This window comes from Sinocyclocheilus grahami, unplaced genomic scaffold, assembly GCF_001515645.1.
Source record: "Sinocyclocheilus grahami isolate Dianchi unplaced genomic scaffold, SAMN03320097.WGS_v1.1 scaffold1718.1, whole genome shotgun sequence".
Classification (NCBI taxonomy): Eukaryota; Metazoa; Chordata; class Actinopteri; order Cypriniformes; family Cyprinidae; genus Sinocyclocheilus; species Sinocyclocheilus grahami.
The window spans coordinates 46,193-69,679 of record NW_015506897.1 but is presented as its reverse complement, the minus strand read 5'-3'; the positions used below and the strand labels follow the sequence as shown (position 1 = coordinate 69,679).

The 23,487-nt window shown below is 40.5% G+C and overlaps 1 protein-coding gene across 3 annotated transcripts in view; it reads left to right on the top strand.

Annotated features, from left to right (window-relative positions):
- Window positions 1–23,487, top strand: part of LOC107572219 (guanylate-binding protein 1-like) — a 73,787-nt gene that overhangs the window by 40,269 nt on the left and 10,031 nt on the right. The window contains exon 1 of one of the 3 annotated variants that reach the window (XM_016258647.1): window positions 17,879–17,893. The exons of the other annotated variants lie outside the window; for them this stretch is intronic. The gene's annotated coding sequence lies outside the window, so the exon portion shown is untranslated. Of the gene's footprint in view, window positions 1–17,878; window positions 17,894–23,487 lie in introns of those variants that run through there. 3 annotated transcript variants of the gene reach the window in all.

Genomic DNA, 23,487 nt, shown 5'->3' with positions numbered 1-23,487 from the left:
GGTGTGGAAATGAGGGAGGCAGGGTCTGAGAGAAGCTGTGCAACAGAATTTGTCCTTTTATTGACACACTTCCTTATAAACAAACAAAAAGAGAAGCACGAGGGCTTTTCAACAATCACTCAAACAAAAACCAGTTTCAAACCAACAGTCGTTTCTTCTGGGCATGGTACGAGACAGCATAGCACGCTCCCCAGGCAGCCTCCTTCACTCTCTCAAAGCCCTGCTTTTTATCCTGTCTCTTGACTCACTGCAAAAGGATAGCAACTGTTAGATTTAATTAACTAGAGGTGTATCACTAAACCATCAACTCTCCAGCACTCATTCTCCGTCTGCAGAGGCCTTTGCATTTTTATTTTGATAGGACAGTATAGCAGTGACAGGAAGCAAAGGGGGGGGGGGGGGGCAGAATCGGGAAAGGTCCACGAGCCGGGACTCGAACTCAAGACGCCCGGAGCGCAACAGCACTATATGTCGGCGCACTGCCCACTAGGCTATTGGCGCTGACCAATATCTAGTTTTAACCATAAATTAAGCGTTAGCTTTAGTTCTGGCAGGTCACGTGAGTCAAGCTTGCATCAGCTGATTCTCAGCTGATCACATCTACCTATAGGAATACGACACCGATCGCGGCATAAATTCGGTTCATGGACTTCCGTCCAATTACCACCAGAGGTCGCTCTTCCATTTTTATGACTCTTTCACTACACAGATTTTCACATGTCACCCCAGACTACATTTTCCAGCAGTCATTTCACTAATCACACGTTCACCTGAAACCAATCACACACACTATATAACACACACTCAGATCCTGTTCAAACTGCCGAGTATTGTTTAAGCATTTATGCTGTTTAGCGTAGCTACTTTACGGTGACAGTTCCCTGTCCTTGTTTAAGTTCCTAGTTCTAGTATCCTTAGCCTAGTCAAAAGTCTTGCCTTGCCTAGGGTGACCACACGTGCCATTTTCCCAGGATGCGTCCTGGCCAGGATTTGTTTTGGCTTTGTTTTCCTGTTTTCATGCTTGCTGAAGGTTATGATCGAAAAGTAGTTTGACTAATAACATGCAAGCATTGTACATAATGGACCAATCATGGCATGTGAGAAGGTGGGATCTACGGTCAAAGCCATGCAATTATGCTACATATTAGGTGTGTTTGACTTAAAAGCAGTGCGGCTCAGACCGATCAGTGTTTGACATCAAAGTACCTTGAGAGCGTTTCGAAAGCATAACTGTCTGTATGGTACTTAGATGTCATACTCCGATCGGTCTGCACACGCAAACAAAGCCAAAACCCAGATATTTTAGGCAATATAGAAATCCTGGCCAGGACGCGTCCTGGGAAAATGGCACGTATGGTCACCCTAGCCTTGCCTGTTTTCTGATCTTCTGCCTGTGTATCTTGGATTAACCCTTTGCCTTGCTGTTTCGGACTGTGTTTGCACCTCGCCTGGACTATTGCTCTTTTTTTATTGGATTAACCCTCTTGTCAAACCCTTTGGATTATGTTCGCCGTTGATCAACCTATGCCGGATTACTCTTGTGTCTTGCCCTCAATATACCTGTTGCCATTGTCTGACCCTCACCTGTTTCTGGCCATTCTAATGAATAAAGCTTTGCAAATGGATCCGCACGTCTCTCGTCCCTGTCGCCCTATTACACCACTAGAATTTTTGGTAATTTTCACAAAAGTTTAATGGCCCCCAGAATAATTTGTTGTATGAATAACTGAACATGCAATGTGCCAAAGAACAGAGCCTCTGCTTTTAAACAAACATAAAAAGTTCTAATCTAGCTTCACGAAATCTAGAAAAAGCTGAGAAAAACTAATATTTTGTTTGGTGCTCTGCATTTATCCCATTCAAGTGCACACACACAACGTGAACACACACATGAATCAGTGGGCAGCCATTTTTCCTGCGGCGCACAGGGAGCAATTGGGGGTTTGGTGCCTTGCTCAAGGGCACCTCAGTCGTGGGTATTGAGCTTCAGCTATGCCTACGTCCTGCGTCGTAACTTTCTCGTGAACGTACATACAGCAGTTGCCGGAAGCCAGTGATAATAGTTCAATAAACTCTTATTAAAAATATGAATTGATCAATAATGAGAAAAGTCTTGTGGGCGGGGCTAGCAATGGAGGATTCTCATTGGCTAGTGAGATTTTGATGGCCAGTTTCTTGACCTGGAAGTAAAGATTTCAGTGTTGTGTTTACAATTGTGACTGTGAGAAACTGCAAGTGGCTTCCTATTTAATTTTTATACCATTAAGTTAGAAGAACATCTTTATATTGTTTCTTCTTTCACTACTTTCACTGTAGTAAAAGATTTAACCCGATCTTACATCGGTAAGATCAAATGCCTTATACACTTTCACTGTATTTACACACAAGATGTATGATGTTCAATGATTTAGGGAAATATTTGTTTTTTCCTGATAATGCCAAATAAGCACAAAACAATTTTTTTTTCAATGACTGGGATAAATTAAGAATGGCACTTCAGGTTTTGACCCCTGGTGGCTAGTGACTATATATAAATACTTTGTTCCTGTTCTACTGGAGTATAAATGTTTCTGTTGACTTCACCTTTGTTACTTTTGTGACTAACACACAATTATTTGAATGGTAGCTGTTATATTCTGTAGTTTTAGTGATGTTTGACTGCCAAACTAATGTGATTTTGACTCTTGCTGTGTGTGTCTGTAGGTTGTCTGGCTGTATGATGTTGAAAAATTTAAGGGGGTCTGAATACTTTCCGTACCCACTGTATATATAGCCCGTTTTAGAATATTGCTAGTATGATAAATCATATTTTAGTAATCACTGGAAGCCAAAGTCATGATTGAAAATATATTTTGGTTAATCCGCCTTAACTGCTGTGTGTGAGTCATTATGTGTGCGTTTACTGACTGTTTTCTAGTGTGGATCATGGAGGAGAGTTCAGGATTACAGTAGAACTAAAGAAATGTACATCTACACACACACACAATGTTAACATATGTGGTTTACAGGGACTCCCCATAGGCGTTATGGTTTTGATACAGTACAAACTGTATATTCTATCCCCTTACCCCAACCCTACATCTAAACTACGGGCAATTTCTGAATTTCAAAAAAGTGTTTAGTGTGTTTTTTTTTACGCCTTTTGGTTTCACGGGGACACAGGAATTGTAAACCTCATAAACCATGCTTACGTTGTAGTACCCATGTCATTACACACATTTGTGTCCTCATAACCCATATATACCAGAACACAATCACAAAAACACAAACACACACTCCTTTAGTGACTGTTGTTATTATTAATGTCTCTGTTCTTGTGTTCAGATGGCTGCTTTCTCACACTGGATCCAAACACAGCACACACTGAACTCAGTCTGTCTGAGGAGAACAGAGAGGTGACAAGTGTGGAAGAGGATCAGCCGTATCGTAGTCGTTTACACAGATCTAATCAATATCCTCAGGTGTTGTGTAGAGAGAGTGTGTGTGGACGCTGTTACTGGGAGATTGAGTGGAGATGATGGTGTGTTTATATCAGTGTCATATAAGAGCATCACCAGGAAGGGAGACGGTGTTGAGTGTGAGTTTGGATCTAATGATCAGTCCTGGAGTTTGTACTGCTCTCACTCCAGTTACTCATTCACACACAATAACATAGAGACTGCTCTCTCTGTGAAGTCCATCAGCAGCAGTAGAATAGGAGTGTTTGTGGATCACAGTGCAGGAACTCTGTCCTTCTACAGCGTCTCTGACACAATGAGCCTCATCCACACAGTCCAGACCACATTCACTCAGCCCCTCTATCCTGGGTTTGCGGTTTATTTTACCGGATCATCAGTGAAACTGTGTTGATGAATCAGAGACTAACTAATTTAAATAATTAGGCCTGCCCCCTAAAATCGACTAATCGTTAGTCGACCAGAAGAGGCTTGGTCGACCAAAATTTTATTAGTCGCCAAAAAAAAAATCCACATTGGCAAAGTCACGCAGATCGTTAACGGCTGATCTATGGTATTACAGTACATCCGGCAGGACATTCAAACGCTCGCCTATCAATCATCCACCACAAATATGGCTTATTAAGTATTAGCAACTTTAAAATGCTTTTAATTAAAAATGTGCACTATATTCAAGCGTCTGTGTGGAAGCTGAACAGTAGCTCACTGCAGGACAGATGCTCACTTGCTCTTAAAATACTCCGTCATTTTTAGTCATACAGATAAGAGTAATACATCTTTCAAATCTGTAAAGACTCTTCGTTTATTTGTGTGCACTCACAATAACAACAGAACACGCTTTTGTAAAATAAATAAAATAAGAAAGAAATCAGGATGCACTTTCTGCCGTCTCGGTCTCTGTGAACTCAAGCGCAAAACTCTGTGAATTTCTTTGCCTTACAGACATGTAAAATATTTCTATAGAGAGTGAAATGTCTACTTCAAACGAACCAATTCGAATAGAAAACAAATATTCTCAGATTATGTAATCCGTGTGAAACATGCACACAGGCGCATCACTACTGCGGAGATGACGAGTCAGTGTCGCCGACTTCATCTCTTAAACCGAAACAAAGAAAGCACTTGTTTATCAGTGAATTATTAAAATGTTAAGGCAGCCTCCTTACTGTTTTTCCCGACACATTCATAATCATTAGGCTACTTCTGCGGTGCGCTATGGCAAGCTTTATGCGTGCGCTTGAGCGCTTCTTAGGTTTTGTAGCAATTAAAGGCTCATTATAATGATTTAAATGGTTTATTAATAAACGTGCGATTAGTCGACTAATGCAAAGGAAAAATCCTTAGTCGAGGGCAGCCCTACAAATAATAAAGCACAATGACAAACCATCCTGAGATTGTATTTTATTTCATGATGAATATTGGAAATGCCTGAATACTGCGTGTATCATCACCTGCACTGTAAAATATAATTGATTCCTCACAAGTCCCAAAAGACCTTCATAAGAGTTTCTGGACATCGTTTGTGGAAATAATATTATCACATACCACATACAGTCAAATGGAAACATTGTTGAAATACATTTGTGTTGTGTTTTTCTTTTTTATATTCATTCACTCAATCATTTATAATCATTAATCTTTTGTTTAACATATCTTTGAGTTTTTACAAAGTACAAGACTATTTGTTCAGCAACAAATTTAATGAAGTCTGGCGCCATCTAGGGGAACCTTTTGTTAATTTTGAATCTATATAAAATAATGAAGTGGGAGAATGATCTGACAAAACAGCACTATCATATATACAGCTGTTTAAATTTGGGGCAAGTAACCAAGATTAATGGTCAAAGAGATGCACAGCTGACCATCACATGTAAATCCATGATAGAAATCATGAGCAACATACTCCCTTGGACTGGTTTCCCCCACCCAGGACAAAGACCAGGCCCCATAAGTTTAACCAATGCAGTCTGAGCCGGAAAGAGAATTGATTAGTTCATCTCTCGAGTCTTTCGAATCATTCGTTCTTTTGTCACGTGACGTGACAGCATTGGATAGAGAAATTAGTTAATTTACAAGCTTCCTTACAAACGGGTGCATAGTTATTATTATTATTATTATTATCATCAGTATTATAATTATTATTTACTCTTACAGTTACGTGATGCGTTTCTGGTCTCAAATTGTAGCTTTTTACTTCTTACAGTTTATAAATGTGTGAATTTCTGTCATTATGGTTCTTTTCCATAACAGAACCTATATGATGTTGCGCATGCGCGACTGAACGAATCACTCCCCAAGACGACTCGTTCTTCCCGAGTTACATTAAAGATTCGTTCAAAATGAATGAATTGTTCAAGAACAACCCAACATTGCGCTGCTTTAGAGAAGAGGAAGAGAAAACTAGAGGTGCACGTAAAAATCTGTTCATTTATGAATCATGATTCTGTCTTCTAACGATTCTAATGGATTCACAAGTTTCAAAATCAATGTTCAAAAGCAGCGGTTCTTAATACTGTTCCTCGCGTCCCCCTGCTCTGCACACGCTCTGCACACGCTGCACCCCATAAACACAATCAAGCCTAGAAAAAAAAACTGTGAACCACCCCTTTAATGCTATTTAATGTTTAATTATACAATGCTATTTAATTAATATAATAACTGATTGATCGTAATTGTTTAAATTAATATAATAATTTGACTCAGTTTCTTAAAAATGGTTTAAAGGCTGAACTGTGAAGTTTATCATTTTATAAAACGTTTTGTTTTTGTGAAGACCTGTAAATCATGCTTTTTACAGTTTAATATGTTACCATAGACATTGCCCTACCCCGCTCATATGGTATTTATTTTATTTGTGCAGGTCTTAAAAAGTCTTAATTTTGAGCTTAAAAATCCTGCAGAAACCCTGGGTGCTAAATATATTGAATATTTCATTTATATTTAGGAATATGGATTTAAGAGTACAAATCGTATTATAATAGTTTGTTTCATTATAGTATGTTATAATGTATAACTATTTGAGTTAATTAATATGTTAATAATGTAATATAGAATATGCAATACTGTAATTTTTAATTGTAATGTATTATACACTACTGTAATGCACAAATACGAATATTAATGTGATGTATCGTAAGGTAGACAAAAAACTATATATATTGTAATCAGAGATATTTCTTTTTGCATGGATTTTTTTATTTTTTATTATTGCATACATTTGCTTTGTGCTGCTCAAGTTCTATGTAACTGAAATACTGCCAAAAAGTTAACAGATTATTCATGCTCTTTTTGCCTTATTTTACAAAAGACATAACATGCACTCTCTACTTTGTTTGCAATATGACTAAAGGCCCCGATATACTCAAAACGAAGTTCCTTTTCGTTCTTCGTTTAGGGGTAAAACAAAGTTCGAAATACGTGTACAGCGGTATACTGTTACCGAACATCTCGACGCCGCCCACTCTGATGAAAGCAACGTTTATGTGCTGCACGCTTTCCTCTCAGTAACAAAATAAACACAACAAAAATAGAGAAAACAGCAAGATTTTTTTTTTATAAAAATAGGATCATAGCAACATGGGAATGCAAATTAGCACTCCCGTGAAGTCACGTCGCGTGTATTTACATGGCACTTCATTCAATATAATGCTTAAAAGCAATTAGCAGAATTAAACATGAAAAACAGTGTCAGCAGGCGTGTTTCCATTACAGATTTGCGCAAAACTTTGGCGATATTTTATAAATGTCGATAAAAAAGTATCGCGAAATGATGGCGTTTCCATTAACCAATGTTATGTGACTAAAACGTAACCTTTTGCCTCTCGCGATAAGTCGTGGCAACGGATTGTGGCTATATTTATTCAAAGGCGGCGTATGCGTGTGTATCTTTACAGAAGCAGCAAAGAGATCCGCTTCAGAAACGTGCATGGCGTGGCTGGAATAAGCACAAGCATTGCTGGAGAGCGGCCATGTATGAAGTGTTTCTTGGAGGTTATAATTCATTGAAGAATGATCATATGACTTTATACATACGCAATGTGACCTGTAAATGTGGGGGGGGGGGGGGTTTTTTTCCGAAAAAGGAAAAAAAATTATTCCTTTTTCGCATTGCCTGAAAAACCACCTCATGCGAGCGTAAAAACTTTTTTGTGATATATGGGCATTTTTGCGAAATTTACGCGCTTCTATTAGGCGTATTTTCAATTCGCAATTTCAATTTGCGCAATTTGAAGGGTAATGAAAACGCGCCTAGTGTCTCATTTCATCAAAAACTAAACTTAATTTGCTACTATAAAGCAGCTCTCCACTGCGTTCATGTTTTTATCTGCAGACATTTTTTAGGCAGACGAAATTAACCCAGAGAAGAGTTCCGCGTGAAAGAAGGCGGAGCTTTAGCGCAGACCTCCTATGACGTAATCGTCACGGACCAATGGTAACACTAAGGTGTTTTGCAGCCAGAACAAACTTTTCCTGAAAGTTCGCTTTGGCAAGCCGTATCGAACTCCCAAAACTAAATCAAAACGTACTTCGTTTTGGCCGTATTATGTTCAAAATGACGTCACATCAGTTCGTTCTTCGATTTCGCTTGAAGTATATCGGGGCCCTCGTATATATATTGCCCTCAGAATGGCTACTCCATATACTCGTCCTACTAGACTTACACGCAAGTGCATTCAGACCGTTTGAGCAATAGAGCTGAAATTGAACCTGCTACATTCAGAACATCAACAATCTGTGACCTCACTGATAATGACAAGATCTATCTTCACAAAACGTACGGTCCAGATGCAGAATTCGGGGAAGGAGCAACCTACATTATAAAAACTATTACCATCTCTAACTGATATGGCCAACCACGTTTGCTAGTAGGGCCAGCAACATTTAGAAGTTGGCTCCTTTCATGGTAACAGAAGATGCAGTAAAAGATGCACTGTCCACTCTCTACACCCACGTCTGGTGACGAGTAAAAAACAAGTCGTTTTATTCTGTCCAGTTTTGTAAACAATATCACTAAATTCATGATACATAATACACGCTTGCATTAGTTACAAACATAAAGCTTTGCATCTATCCAACTACCTAGGCTTGGACTTCACTTACAAACCTCATGCAGTTCCCTTTCAAGGGAACTTCGAACTGCGTCCTCAAGGGGTCGCTATGGGGAATGCCTCGCCGTGACCCGTGTCTGAAGCATACATTGAAAAAACACCAACAACATGTTGGCCGGCGACAGCCAATGACGTCACTACAGGTGCGACTATAGTATAAATAGGCGCCGGGAGAACATGATTTATACTCAGCTAGGTAACTTACTGCTGGCAGTTCCAGCATTGGAACATACGGTAGGTGGAGCTCCCCTCTCGTGTGAGAGTTGGGTGTTTGCCCCCTCAGCTAGAGATTTACTGCGTGTGACAGGCGAAGACTTAGTGTGATACTAGGTTCTGGGTCGTATCCCCTTAAAGGAATCCATTATGATTCCAAGCCTTGAGCTCTACCGGGGGCCCAGGAGTCTGGCCCTAACAGGTAAGTTGGGTATGTAGCCTAGGCCTTTGGCCGTAGGGAATAAAGTCACAGACAGCCGTCTGACATCCCAGGGGCAACTCACCATGTAAATGGTACTTAGTGCTCGCCATGGTTCTGGCCCGCACTCCCCTCAGCATGGTGGCGTGGGTATACCATTCCCCATAGCGACCCCTAGAGGACGCAGTTCGAAGTTCCCTTGAAAGGGAACGTCTCAGGTTACTTATGTAACCATGGTTCCCTGAGTAGGGAACGAGACACTGCGTCCTCTAGGCTTCCTGCCATGCTTCGAACACAAGCATTCAGACGAAGAATTGAATGACATGTTCTCCCGGCACCTATTTATACTATAGTCGCACCGGTAGTGATGTCATGGGCTGTTGCCGGCCAATGTTTTGTTGGTGTTTTTTCAATGTACGCTTCAGACACGGGTCACGACGAGGCGTTCCCCATAGCGACCCCTAGAGGACGCAGTGTCTCGTTCCCTACTCAGGGAACCATGGTTACATAAGTAACCTGAGACATTCCCTTTCAAGGGAACTTCGAACTGCGTCCTCTAGGGGTTTTAAAAGACGATTTCTTTTACATAACCAATTTGAGCAAAGTTTTCTTTCAAAGTCAATCTTAAGATGTGTGAACAATGTTTAGAATTTTTTGGTTCTGAAAATTCAGGATATTAGATCACATCCCTCACCAACTTTGTATATTGGCCCACCTCAATCCACATCCTGTCTAGGTTACAGATGTTTCAGAATAAAGATGGTTTATACATGTTTGAATGTAAAAAGTGTAAAGTCTATTCAAGAAGCTGCTAAATGTTGCTAGGTGGCATCATATACTAATTAGCACATTCATGACACCTTTATTTTGTATTTGCATTCACCTAGTGTCAGCCATTTACTGTATATTTGTTTGCTTCTCTCCTACTCTGTGCTTACATACTGTAATTTAATATATGCAAATTCCCAATCAAACTGTATTTGTTTATATATGATTCTGTTTCTGTTTTCAGACGAGATAAATATGAAATAGCGACTGAAACGTGTCCCATTAAGACTACATGACCAGCTCTCCCTTCCAAGCTGTTAATCTACACTACTTAGTATAAATTTTACACAATGCCAACTTCAGCAACAATACAATCACAGCATGAGACAGGCTTGAGTGTGCAGCCTCTTCACGTTAACGAGCGGCAGGTGCGAGCGATCACCTCTCTCTCCTCCACACCTGGTTGAGCAGCAGGTAATGCACAGAAAGAAAGAAAATGAATCGACAAACAGGACCTGCTCTTGATGGGTCTTGTATCTTCTCATGAGAATGAACACATAAGAATTCACAACCTTGGAGTAAAAAGTACGTCATGCAAAGATAACATGTGAATACTGAAGTGTTAAAACTGTAATATCAAGTAAACAAAATGATGTGTTTGTTACTATCTATAATAATTGAACTTGACAATAAGCTACAAAACTCTCAGATTAAATCAGAGCACTGTTAAACTCTGACTTTTTTCTTACCTCACTTTCCAGCTTTTGCTTAGGTGCAGATCTTGCTATTACATATTTATTATCTTATATACTTTGCTGACCTTTCGGGAAGAACCTTTCCCCAGCTATCCACAAGGTCAACAGATTTCCCCTCAACTCTGGTCACTCTAAAAGGAACTCAGGATCAAGTTTTCCCCCTTTACGTTGCTGTGATCTAATGTTTTGTCTCCATACGAGATCACCAGTGTTGTACAATGTGCACTGTATCAGTCCATTCTTGTCTTTTATTTCTACTGCAAACTCATTTTCTTTCCGTAAAACCTGGAGAATTTGTTCACTTTTTTATTCCAGAAAGACCTCTTCTGCAGTCACGCTGTCAAACTAAACATGATAACCAAAAAGTTTAATTATTAAAATAGTGGATCAGAAATATTGAAACTTAATTGCTTCAGAAATCTCCAGGTGTGAGAAAACATTGTATGCCTCTCTTCCAAACAATACAAAATAAAACAGAGAGCTTTTGGTGTCCAGAGTCCAAACATCACCACATCCATATACTAGTCCCATGTGTTAGGTTTACCATTTTTTCCAGGACCTTAGATATTCAGCCAATCGCATATTACATATGTTTAGTACTCAAAACTGTATGTAGAGATTACTTTAAAAATACTCTTAAACAGCTCAAACTGATGGCTTTAATTTGGAGCATTGTAACTGGTTTAAGATGACCACCAAGAGCTGGTCATGAACTATTCCACGGCGGAAGAACATCACTTGACGAGGCAGGTTTCAAATCTGCAACAACATTCTTAATAAATGAGAGCAAAACTGGCTCAAATTGAAACAAATAAGACACGGGTTAATATGAAAGTTATATCGGATTGAGATGGTGTACCAGACAGTCTTATGTCCTCAAGCAGGCAGACTGGGAGGCCATGGCGGAGCAGCATCCGAGCTCTACACCCCCCCACAAAAAAAAATACTTGGGGACAATTACGGCCTCCAATAACATCTCAGGGCCAAAACCGGGGACTGGGGCCTTCCCTGGGCTTAACTGGGGATCTGGAGCCCTCCCTGGGCTTAACTGGGGATCAGGAGCCCTCACTGGGCTAAACTCGGGAAACAGGAGACCTCTGTGGGCTAAACTCGGGGACAAGAGCTCTCACTGGGCTAAACACAGGAACTGGAGCCCTCACTGGGTTAGACTTGGGGCCTTCACTGGAGCGAGCTCTGGGGCTGGAGCCGACACTGGAGCAAGCTCTGGGGCTGGGATGAGGGCTGTGAACAATCCTTTTTTCCTCATCCTCCTCCTTTGGTTACGGGTGAATAGGGCGGCCGGCGGGCGGGCCTGACTCAGGAACGGCCGGCGGACTTGAGAATGCCGCGGCCGATGGGCTGGTTCTGGCTCGGGGTCGGACGCTCTCCAGACACCGGAGGATCCCTTTCCTTCAGCTTAGTCCCGTGGTGTCTGGGAGGTCCACGGGATGATGGTAGTTGGCCCCGTGCCGGAACAGAGAGTTGATGGTAGCGTCATCCAACGCCGTCACTGCGGCAAGCCCGCAGAACTCCCAGGCATACTCAACTATGAGCTAGGGCAATGAAGCGTGCCGCTACTTCCATGCCACGGAGAGAAAAAAAGGAAAACAAAGTACAGCAAACAAACACTGGGAAAGGGGCATCGTTTACTGTTCTTCGGTCTGGTATTCTGTCATGTCTTTAATCTTCACTTCGGGAAAATACAGGGCAGGCAGACACTCACATAGCATATAGACAAACATTCAATACCAGACAAAGAAACTTAGAAATGGACTGACAATAAATACACAGGACTGGATGAGGGGAAGATGAGGAACACCTGGGATCTATAATCATAAAATAACATGGGAAACACCTGGGACTAGCCAGCTGGGACTAAAGATTATGATCAGGACAGGAACAGGAAGGGAACCAAATAAGGGCATGGAAGGCACATGGGAAAACCAGGACATGGAACAAGTGGGGAGCAGAACACAGAACATGGCACAGAGTCTGACACCTGCCTGTTTTACTCTCATGTCGTCTTAATTTGTATGGAGCAACGTCATCAAGGATATCAGAACAAGCATTATTAAAAAAGATTAATCAATTCTTCTGGACCCAGTAAGATAGATGGAGATTCAGATGGAGAATAAAAAGGACAAAATGCTGTATTACTACAAGCAATAACAACTGGAATGACTTTAGATTCTTTGTCAGAGTTGGAATGTTTAAGGAAAATTGTAAAATATAGTACTTCTAAAGTGATATCAGACACCGTGAGATCATATGAAGGATCAAAATTATTATTATGTGTGGTGAATTCCCGACCCTGAGAAACTCATAAAAAGCTCAAAGAAACACAGCCTCCAAAAGTGAATACACATGAGGATTGAAACACCCATTTTTTAACAAGAGAGAGAGAGAAGGGGGATGGCACTTGTCGTTGCCTTTTGTCGCTTCTTTTTTAATGCCGTCAAGGAGCAGACGGATAGAAGGATGTCCCAACAAGCTGCAGACGGATGGATCCAAGCATCTTAGATGAAACCGAATGCTTGAAATCTGACTTTTAATGGAGGAAGGCTGCATTTTTTTAATCTAGATGAAAATGCATGATATAAGAACATACAATAGCAATACTGACAGGCAAAACAGAAACTGAAAAAGTAGCGCAAAAGGTAGTAAAGCAAAGCCAAGCAGAGCCATAAACTTTTCATTTAGATTTGGCTAGGGTTGATCTCATATACAGTGACGCTGCAGAAAGATAATACTGCAGGGTGGTGTTTAGTGTATATAATTCTAGCAGCGCTGTTGATAATGTGTTAGAAGGAAGATCTGACAATTATTTTGCCCAAGCTCTAGCAAACCACAAAATCCTCCAAATTCAATTGAAAGAACGGCATCAATAAAAAAATTATGCGCAACAGAAGTCTCGACTAGCCTGTTTACATTTTTTGGGAAGGAGTGTAAAACAAGCCAAAAAGTCCAGATAGCAAATAATACACGAAACACCAATTAGGATGCTTCATCAATGGTTTGTTGAGTTCAGGGACATTGAGAGGCGTAGAAAGCTTTATTTTTTCTTTTGCGCTAGATGTATTCTTCGAGGACACACAGACTTGGGATGCCCGTCTCCACAATAACTGCAAGCTTGAATAAACTTACAATTAGAGAACCTGCAGACACTTTCATTAAAATTATAACACATGGGAGTTAGGGTTGTTATGGTGAGGAAATTTTCCCACAGGTTTATCGGCGTGTGACAACACCAGTAATACCGGTATAACTGGGGGTGGGGTTCGTTGGAGTTCGTTTTCAAAGCTCAAAGTCCAATTCAAACTGAGATATTTTATTTAACAGAAATCACTTTTCAAACACTACAACGAACGACTCGTTTGGACTACAACGCATATTTTCCGGGATTTGTGATATCACAAATATTGGCGAATGGGACGAGACCTGGTTGAGCTGCACTAGAGAAGGCAACGAGTGTTATCACTATGTCGGAGACACGCTAGTTTTCACAAGGTAGACCAACTTAGAGTGGTTACAATCATCTGGGTTTAAATGGTGCTCAAATTGATTAGATTTTGACGCAATATTTACACTGAAGCTCGCAGGCGGACATTTCCCGACCAGGATCCGAGTGCTGCCAATCACAACACACACTGGCCCAGCTAACCGATCACAACACACACCGGCCCAGCTAACCGATCACAGCACACACCGGCCCAGCTAACCGATCACAGCACACACCGGCCCAGCTAACCGATCACAGCACACACCGGCCCAGCTAACCGATCACAGCACACACCGGCCCAGCTAACCGATCACAGCACACACCGGCCCAGCTAACCGATCACAGCACACACCGGCCCAGCTAACCGATCACAGCACACACCGGCCCAGCTAACCGATCACAGCACACACCGGCCCAGCTAACCGATCACAGCACACACCGGCCCAGCTAACCGATCACAGCACACACCGGCCCAGCTAACCGATCACAGCACACACCGGCCCAGCTAACCGATCACAGCACACACCGGCCCAGCTAACCGATCACAGCACACACCGGCCCAGCTAACCGATCACAGCACACACCGGCCCAGCTAACCGATCACAGCACACACCGGCCCAGCTAACCGATCACAGCACACACCGGCCCAGCTAACCGATCACAGCACACACCGGCCCAGCTAACCGATCACAGCACACACCGGCCCAGCTAACCGATCACAGCACACACCGGCCCAGCTAACCGATCACAGCACACACCGGCCCAGCTAACCGATCACAGCACACACCGGCCCAGCTAACCGATCACAGCACACACCGGCCCAGCTAACCGATCACAGCACACACCGGCCCAGCTAACCGATCACAGCACACACCGGCCCAGCTAACCGATCACAGCACACACCGGCCCAGCTAACCGATCACAGCACACACCGGCCCAGCTAACCGATCACAGCACACACCGGCCCAGCTAACCGATCACAGCACACACCGGCCCAGCTAACCGATCACAGCACACACCGGCCCAGCTAACCGATCACAGCACACACCGGCCCAGCTAACCGATCACAGCACACACCGGCCCAGCTAACCGATCACAGCACACACCGGCCCAGCTAACCGATCACAGCACACACCGGCCCAGCTAACCGATCACAACACACACCGGCCCAGCTAACCGATCACAGCACATATTTCAGAAGGTGGGACTTCATTTGATACAGGAACTATTCGAGCCGTTCATGCCAGTCTGGGGAGAGAGGTGTTGTAATAATGTAAAATATGTGACAAATAATGTAGTAAACCTAGTAGGAGAGCCTGTTCTAGTACACCCCCAAAACAAAATCAAGACTTTGTAAAAGAGCATAATAGAACCCCTTTAACAAAATGAATAAAAATACACCATGCTATAGGCCTAATATAAAATAACAAATAACTTACACAAAGTTTAAATATAAAAAAAACTGAAAATCAGTGGAACCAAATAAGTAAGAATCATAGAACATTTATTGGCAAAATGAATAAGAAAGCTCGGAGGCACGGCATACACCTTGATGTAAAATAAAATAAAATAATTACACAAAGTTTAAATAAAGTAAAAATCAGCAAACACCAAATAAATAAGAAACTAATGTTTAAAAAACTTCCAAAATCACCTTAGATAAGCGGCAAAAGTCAACAGGCTGTTCAAAATCCAAAATATTGCCAAACTGGCACTTTTGCATTTCGTTTTCCAAACTAAATCTTCCGCCATCGTCTTGTCTTTCTCACCTCACTCTTCTCGTCGGTCAGCTCGACTCTCCTCACGTGATAAATAAAATCTGACTGCAGCTGTTGATCTGTGCTGCAACAGTTTTTAATTGTAGTGTCTGTTCTACAACTGAACTAAATTATTTTTATTACTATAAAAAATGAAAATGAAGGAGGTGGGCGGTGCCACGGTGGGCAAGTGACGTAACCGGTGCTGCGGCTTAACACCGTCAACACCGGCTATCGCAGCAAGCCTAATGGGAGTATGAATCATAGGGGTAGCCTTTTCTTCACCATCTTCTTTTGGTAAGTAGTGGGTTTAGCGTTTAGAGTATGTGTGTAAAAGAACCGCATAAAGAGCAAGACAATGTCTACAGACCAGTCAAGTCTTTGACTGAATCGTTGAATATACATGGCAGATTTCGCAGAGAAAGATTTATGGTACTCGGTAGCAAAATCTGAAATAATGGCAAGATAAGTGTCCAGTTCTGCAGTGGCCTTCAATTAAAAATGATTGCACCTCAAAACTCTGGTAACTCTCAGCAGGGATTAATCAACATTTCCACTTATTTTTAAAAATTGACTCTCGACCAGTGTTAGGGTTAGGGTAATTACTAAATGCATCCTTTAAATCAGACTTTAATATAGTCTATTACCTCCAGTTACTATAACAATGTGTGTAACTTGTGTCAAGACATTAGCAGTACCATGTACAGAAACAGTGCATCTACATCCCCTTCATTTCTGTGAACACCAAATATCTGTGGGGTTGCTGTTTATATGTCATTGCAGATAAAATACTTTCATGCATTCATTCATAAACGGTTTTCAATTTAGATTAGATCAAGCAATATTGGAAAATGTCATTAAGTGTTTAAAAAAAAAGTACAATCCAAAATGAGACACAGCAGCGTATAATATGAGATTTTGAAGGCTCTTGTATTTTAATGCCACGTCAGACAGTCCTGAAATGGCAAGGTGTACTCTTAATCTGAGGTGTGACTGGTCTGTGCAATAAAGGACTGTTATTTGTATAGCTTTTTGCACGTAGAGACACAACAGCATATGTATATTTCCGGGGGCAATGTGTCATTTAGCTATGTTAAATGTGTTTGGCTGATTTCAGCTGCTCCCAGTGTCAGAGTCAGGCTCCTGTCATTCATTCATCTCACCCAATGGCTTTCACTTCTTCAAATAAGAGGATAAGGGTTGTGTCAATGATATTATTAAATTACTTTATGATACTTGCTTCAGGTGGTTCCTGGGATTTTTGTTTCTTATCTTATTTTTCGTATCACTCAAGGCTTGCATAGAGCTAGCCAGTAATCATTTAATATTGTTTTGTGTTTTTATTATTAGTTTAATCGTATGTTGTGTTGTCTTCACATGTAGAGATGTCTCCATCTTCGTGTTTTTTTCTTCTTCTCTTAACTCTCCTTTCAGCTTCTTTTAACCATTAAACACATCAAAAGTGTCTGTCATGGTGAACTGGAGCAGACACAGTTTATTTCTGCATTTAGTTCAGCATGTCAGAGTACGGCAGCAGTCTGTTGCTTCACAGACTTTACAATCCGAACTCTGTCCATGTAGAAGACACCAGGAGTTAATCAGTAATAACTCAGGCATACATTACATGCTGAAAGCTTTGTTATTTGAATGAAGACTTTTGCATTGTGAGCATCGTGCACTACTGATTAACTCAGGCATGCATAATATGTTTATGAATTGCTTTCATGGCGTCTGATACACAGAAAGGAGGAAGGAAATTGTTGGGAGTTTCCAGTGAATCTCATCAGAAAAAACACCACAGGCTAAAACTGATCACCTGTTTTTCTGCATTGCTACTCTTCAGCTTTTGTTTTCAGTTTCATAATCTGTGTGTGAGAGTATGGCACAAAGAAGGCACGTGGTTTACAGTATGCACTTACTGATTGTGAAAGTGAAACCTTGTGTTAAACTGGACATTAGTGTTTATGCTCAGCAGCGAATCAGAGAGAATAACCAGAGAGAGCAGAGACCAGAGACAAGCCCCTGATTCTCTCGGACCAATCAGCATTAAAGGGCTGGACATAAAGCTGTGTTATATATATATATAAGGGCAGAATATTATGAACGTACAACACACAAATCAGATCGAGCTGCTGCAAGGTAAGGGAAAAGAAATTCAGTTTATTTATACCAAATTAAAATATGTATTAATAATACCAAAAACATACTTTTGTAGTATATTTAAAAAGGCAGGCATGTATTCACAAAATGGAAAAGATTTGTAGTCGTACAGTGGTTCTCAAACTGGGGTACGTGATATAATAATTCTGAGTTTTGGCATTCATTTAATTGTACCCTGACATTAAAACCGAACATGTATTTCTGACGAGCAAAATACCGCTTCTAATGTAAAAACAGGAAAATGGGAGTGCCGTAAATACATGATACATGATCAAATACATGATATCCAATCAGCTTACCTCATCTTTTGCGGTCAGAACTGACGGCATCCACACAAGCAGCGTGCGTATGATAGGATGCAGCTGAATGTGCTGCTTTAGCAAATCACACTGCTGTTCAATGTATCGTTAAAGTAGATCTTCACTTAATAGCATGAAGAGCAAATATTGAGATCGATTGAAACTCTCTTCGATACAGACACACTCGGTGCGTGTTATTGTTTCATGTTTAAGATACGAGCAAGAATGCAAATTTCCCTGAATATCCAAAAGATGGCAAATGTGCCATTCATTTTTACAACAGTTCAACAAAAGAAGGTAATATTAAGTGAACATTTTACATTTTAAATGTAGCCTACATTTCAAACAGAATATTGTCATGTTTGTCAACTAAATAATAGTTCCAACGAAATCCGTATCATCTGGTGAGCGTCTCCAAGCATCATACAGCGGTGTTTCGTTAGTGAACGAATCTGCGGCTTTGAACGATTAGAAGAGTCAGTGATTAATAACCCATTCATAACTACAGCATTTTGCTTCGTTACTGAATGAATGACGCGACGCCTGGCTCATTAAAACAGTGACTTGCCGCCACCTTTTGGCGGCTTTATTTTTAAATCTAAAGTATTTAAATTTAAAGTATCACTTTGATTTGCCATCATTTATTGCTTTATTTATTATATTAATCATACAATTAATGGAGTGTTAAGAATATGACATCAAACATGACAAACAATAACAATTACATTGCACTCTACGTTTTCTACACCACACGGATACATTTTCTACGTTGTACTTACACTTAGATTTGAACAAAAACAACGTATCCGTGTGGTGCGGCTGACACAGAACAGCATACGCTGTTTGCGTTCAGTGGATACTCTCCAAAATGGCGCTAGGGTGACGCAGAGGAGACTTTTTTTTTCCTTTTGCGCACAAAAAGCATCCTTGTAGCTTCGTAAAATTACGGTTGAACCCCTGATGTCACATGGATTATTTTACTGATCTCCTTACTATACTGAACAAAATTCGAAGTTGAACGAAAGTCTTACGGGTTTGGAACGACACGAGGGTGAGTAATTAATGACAGAATTTTCATTTTTGGGTGAACTAACCCTTTAAAGGGGGCAAATATTGTCCTTTAATAGAAAAGGTGTGATTGAGGTCTAGGGGGAAGAGACTGGGTGGATTAACAGATGTGAAATATTAAAGGTATTTATTATGCGTTTCCTCACACTAGGCGATCTGAACCGTGCACGTTTGGGTGCGGTTCGTTTAGCCGTCCCTGGCTCGCTTGGAAGAGGTGGGCCAGAGCACGATTCAGTAGGGCTCGGGTGCGGTACGCATGTAGTGTGAGTGCTAACCGCGCCAGAGCACAGAACAGCTACTATTTTGTGTGCGCTACTGTCATCATTACGACCGCAAATATATTCTATTACTACTACTACAGTACACTTTTCAATTCATTTAATTAAATCAAGTATATTTAGGATTATAACGGGTCTGGTTCTTAGCTTATTGATGAACGGGAATTCCCAGCTAACAATTTTTGGTTCCCAGAACATTATTTTTTATGGTTTGTTTTTGGTTAGCCAGGAAAGTTTTCTTAATGTTCCCAGAACGTTAGTTTTTGGTTTGTAGAATGTTCCAATACGTTATTCTAACGTTCCCAGTACATTAGTTTTTGGGTTGTAGAACGTTCCAATAACGTTATTCGAACTTTCCCAAAACGTCAGTTTTTGGTTTGTAGAACGTTAGTTTATGGTTTGTAGAACGTTATTCTAATGTTATTATAACGTTCCCAAAACGTTAGTTTATGGTTTGTAGAACGTTATTCTAATGTTATTATAACGTTCCCAAAACGTTAGTTTTGGTTTGTAGAATGTTCCCATAACGTTATTCTAACGTTCCCAGAATGTTAGTTTTTTTTTGTTCCCAGATGGTTAGTTTTTGGTTTATAGAACGTTACCCAGATTTCTTTAGCACCAAACAAAAATTACTTCAACACAATGTATGGTTTATAAAATATTAAATTTTTTCCCAGATGTAAAAAAAATATAAAAATTGCTTAACTTAAAGTAGGATATCAGTACATTCATTTCTTACCATTGAAGTACAGTTTGTACAGCGGTACATTCTTCTTTTGATCCGTGATCAGTAGCTTCTCGTTTAACATCCTCTTTTCAGTTAGGCATGTCAAATCCCTCCAAAATCATATTTACTCTCATAACTATATTCATTTCAAGTAATCATTCAATAAAGAGCTCGATAAACGAACGAGTCAGTCAGCCAGTAAAAAGAGATTACCGTAAATGTTTTAATTCCGCATCATTAGGTCAGATTGAGTTAGACCTATCGGACTGCGCCATCTAGAGTTGCATGCCAGAACTCTGTATTTCTGTTTTTTTTAGCTTGTATGCTGTACACCTTGTAGCAGCTTTTAGGCATTGTTCTGTTTTTTTGTTAGAAGTCAGAAATGACAAGGCAGCAGCTTCCCGCAATACAAAGTCAATGGAGAGGGTTGGATCCCCCCCCCTACAGAATTATTGGCTTAATATTGTCTCTGAATGTTGATTTAGAATGTTACAAGTTGTGGAGGAAATTATGGGAGGAAACGAATATCATGTCTCATCTCAAAACAAACACAACAAAACTTTATAAAGGCTTTTCACCACACGAGACGGCAGAAATAGTATCCTGTTTGGTTTCATTATTTTACAGCGCACGTTTTGTTGTTATTGTGAGTGTACACAAACAAATGTAGAACCTTACCAGATTCGAACAATGTAATTATTCTTGCCTGCATGACCAAAAATGACGGAGTATTTTAAGTGCAAGTGGTCGCACCGGCGCCTCCATGTTAACTGTCATGCAGTATAAGTGCGCTGCTTTTCAGCTTCCACACGCCGCACAAACAAACACACATTTAATATAGACATTATAGCCTACATGTAATATAGAGCGGCCACCTCATTTTATGATAGCCCCCCCTCCCCCAAATTAAATTACGCCATTGGTGTGCAGTAAACATTTTGTCACTGGTAAGTCAGATATCTCAGGTTCACATAGGGTGGTGAAATAATCCTTTGACATGGTTAAAAATAATGAATGTTTCCTGTCGCCGATTACGTTTCCCTCCAGTGGGTGTAGTTCTCAGAGTAATATGACACGTTGTGCTCTACTTTTTTTGGGTCGACAGCATATAAAAACTTAGTTCTGTCATGACAACTCTCGGAGGGACTGGCATGGTAATGTATATGACAATGTTGGTGCAGTACAGGTCTTGGTGGAATAGACCTGCTACGCTGCTGCTGCGGCAGAGCAAGTACCGAGACTTGCTACTGCCAATACATCCACACCATGCTGCTGTGAGCATGTAAGAAATACTGCTGCTGCAAATATAACATACATGAAATAACCCCCATATAGCGTACACGAATCACCTCGTAGCAGAACTATACAGGTGGAGCTGGGGAAGGTGGAGGATTTCTGAAGCAAGCTGCAACTGCTACTGCAAGCACTAATCATATATTTGAATGTTGAGCAGCGAGCTCATTGGCTACCGATACAGGAGAGAACCAATCAGCTGTGCCATGTGATGATATCATTAGGTCAGATTGAGTTAGACCTATCGGACTGCGCCATCTAGAGTTGCATGCCAGAACTCTGTATTTCTGTTTTTTTTAGCTTGTATGCTGTACACCTTGTAGCAGCTTTTAGGCATTGTTCTGTTTTTTTGTTAGAAGTCAGAAATGACAAGGCAGCAGCTTCCCGCAATACAAAGTCAATGGAGAGGGTTGGATCCCCCCCCCTACAGAATTATTGGCTTAATATTGTCTCTGAATGTTGATTTAGAATGTTACAAGTTGTGGAGGAAATTATGGGAGGAAACGAATATCATGTCTCATCTCAAAACAAACACAACAAAACTTTATAAAGGCTTTTCACGTGAGCACATTTAAACTAAATGATTAACACTTTCATTAGTTTAAAACACTACTCCACATAAGAAAAACAGACATGCCAGCTAGTTTCTGACCTGATGCAGACACATATAGCTGAAGCTGACTGATCTCGTCTTGGTCTGGAGCGAGATAAGGTCACGTGAAAATAGGTGGGGCTGTCTCAAAACTGCCCAAATGGCTCTCAATTAGAGCGCGCTGCAGTTCCACTTTTCACCACATATTTACATTGTAAAATTTAGGATCTTAGGATCTTTTAACGCAGAGCCCTGCAACCTTTAGCCAAAAAAGCGTCATGGCTAATGCTAATGCTGCGGCCATAGAAATGTATTGGCGGTATGCAGGGAAGGAGACCAGAGGGTATTGTTTGATTGGCTGAGGTGCCTCAAGTGATCCAAGTTAGACGTTACACTTTTTCCAATGATAATTAATACGGACCCTCTCATCTCCCAATAGTAAGAAAATTTCTGATTTATCATGCCTACTGAAGCTTGCGATGAATTTGAATTTATCCTGTTCCTAATTTTATTTATCCTGTTAATTTAGCTCTGCCCCACCTGTCCGTACAGACGAGCCGCGGCTGTTAGGCAGTCTATTAGCGAAAGTGGTTTTCTCCCTGTTATGTTGTATATGACATAAGCGTGCTCTGGTCCGGAATGTTTGCAAGTGTGAGTGTGGGGGGGATAATTGCACTCAGGCTCGGTTCAAGGCAACTGTGCCTAGTGTGAGTACATAGCAGCATTTTTTATCAAGTGAACAATCTTGAAAAATTATTTTTTGAGTTCTGTATCCCTCTGTGTTGCGTTTGTTTAACTTTTCTGTTTGGAAGATGAATGAGCTTTTAAATCTCCTTTGTAAATGCTTAAGGTATAAACCGTCCTCACTTTAGATGAGCTCACAAAAATAGATGGCTGGCAACTACTAAATGTTTTATAACTACCTGACCTAATCATGAATTACAGCAGGAATATGTGTTAATAAAGCATTTATTAACACACTGAGCAACTACTATCATGTGTCTAAATAATAAGATTTATAAATGTACATTTAAATTTATTAATCATTTACTTACACTTTCTAAATGATCTTATGAACTCCTAGTTAACTGGTTTGTAAATAACGTAATAATTTAGAAATTATAAATTGATCATTAATAAAGTATGAAAATACAATTATTAAACGTTATTGATATGCTCAAGAACAAAATATTTATAGCTGCATTTATAAACTGCTTACTAATGCCTATTATTGTTGGAACAATGCTTTATAAAGGCTGAATTGACTATTTACTAATGCTTAACTAATGATTCATAGTGTGCAGTTATTATAAAGT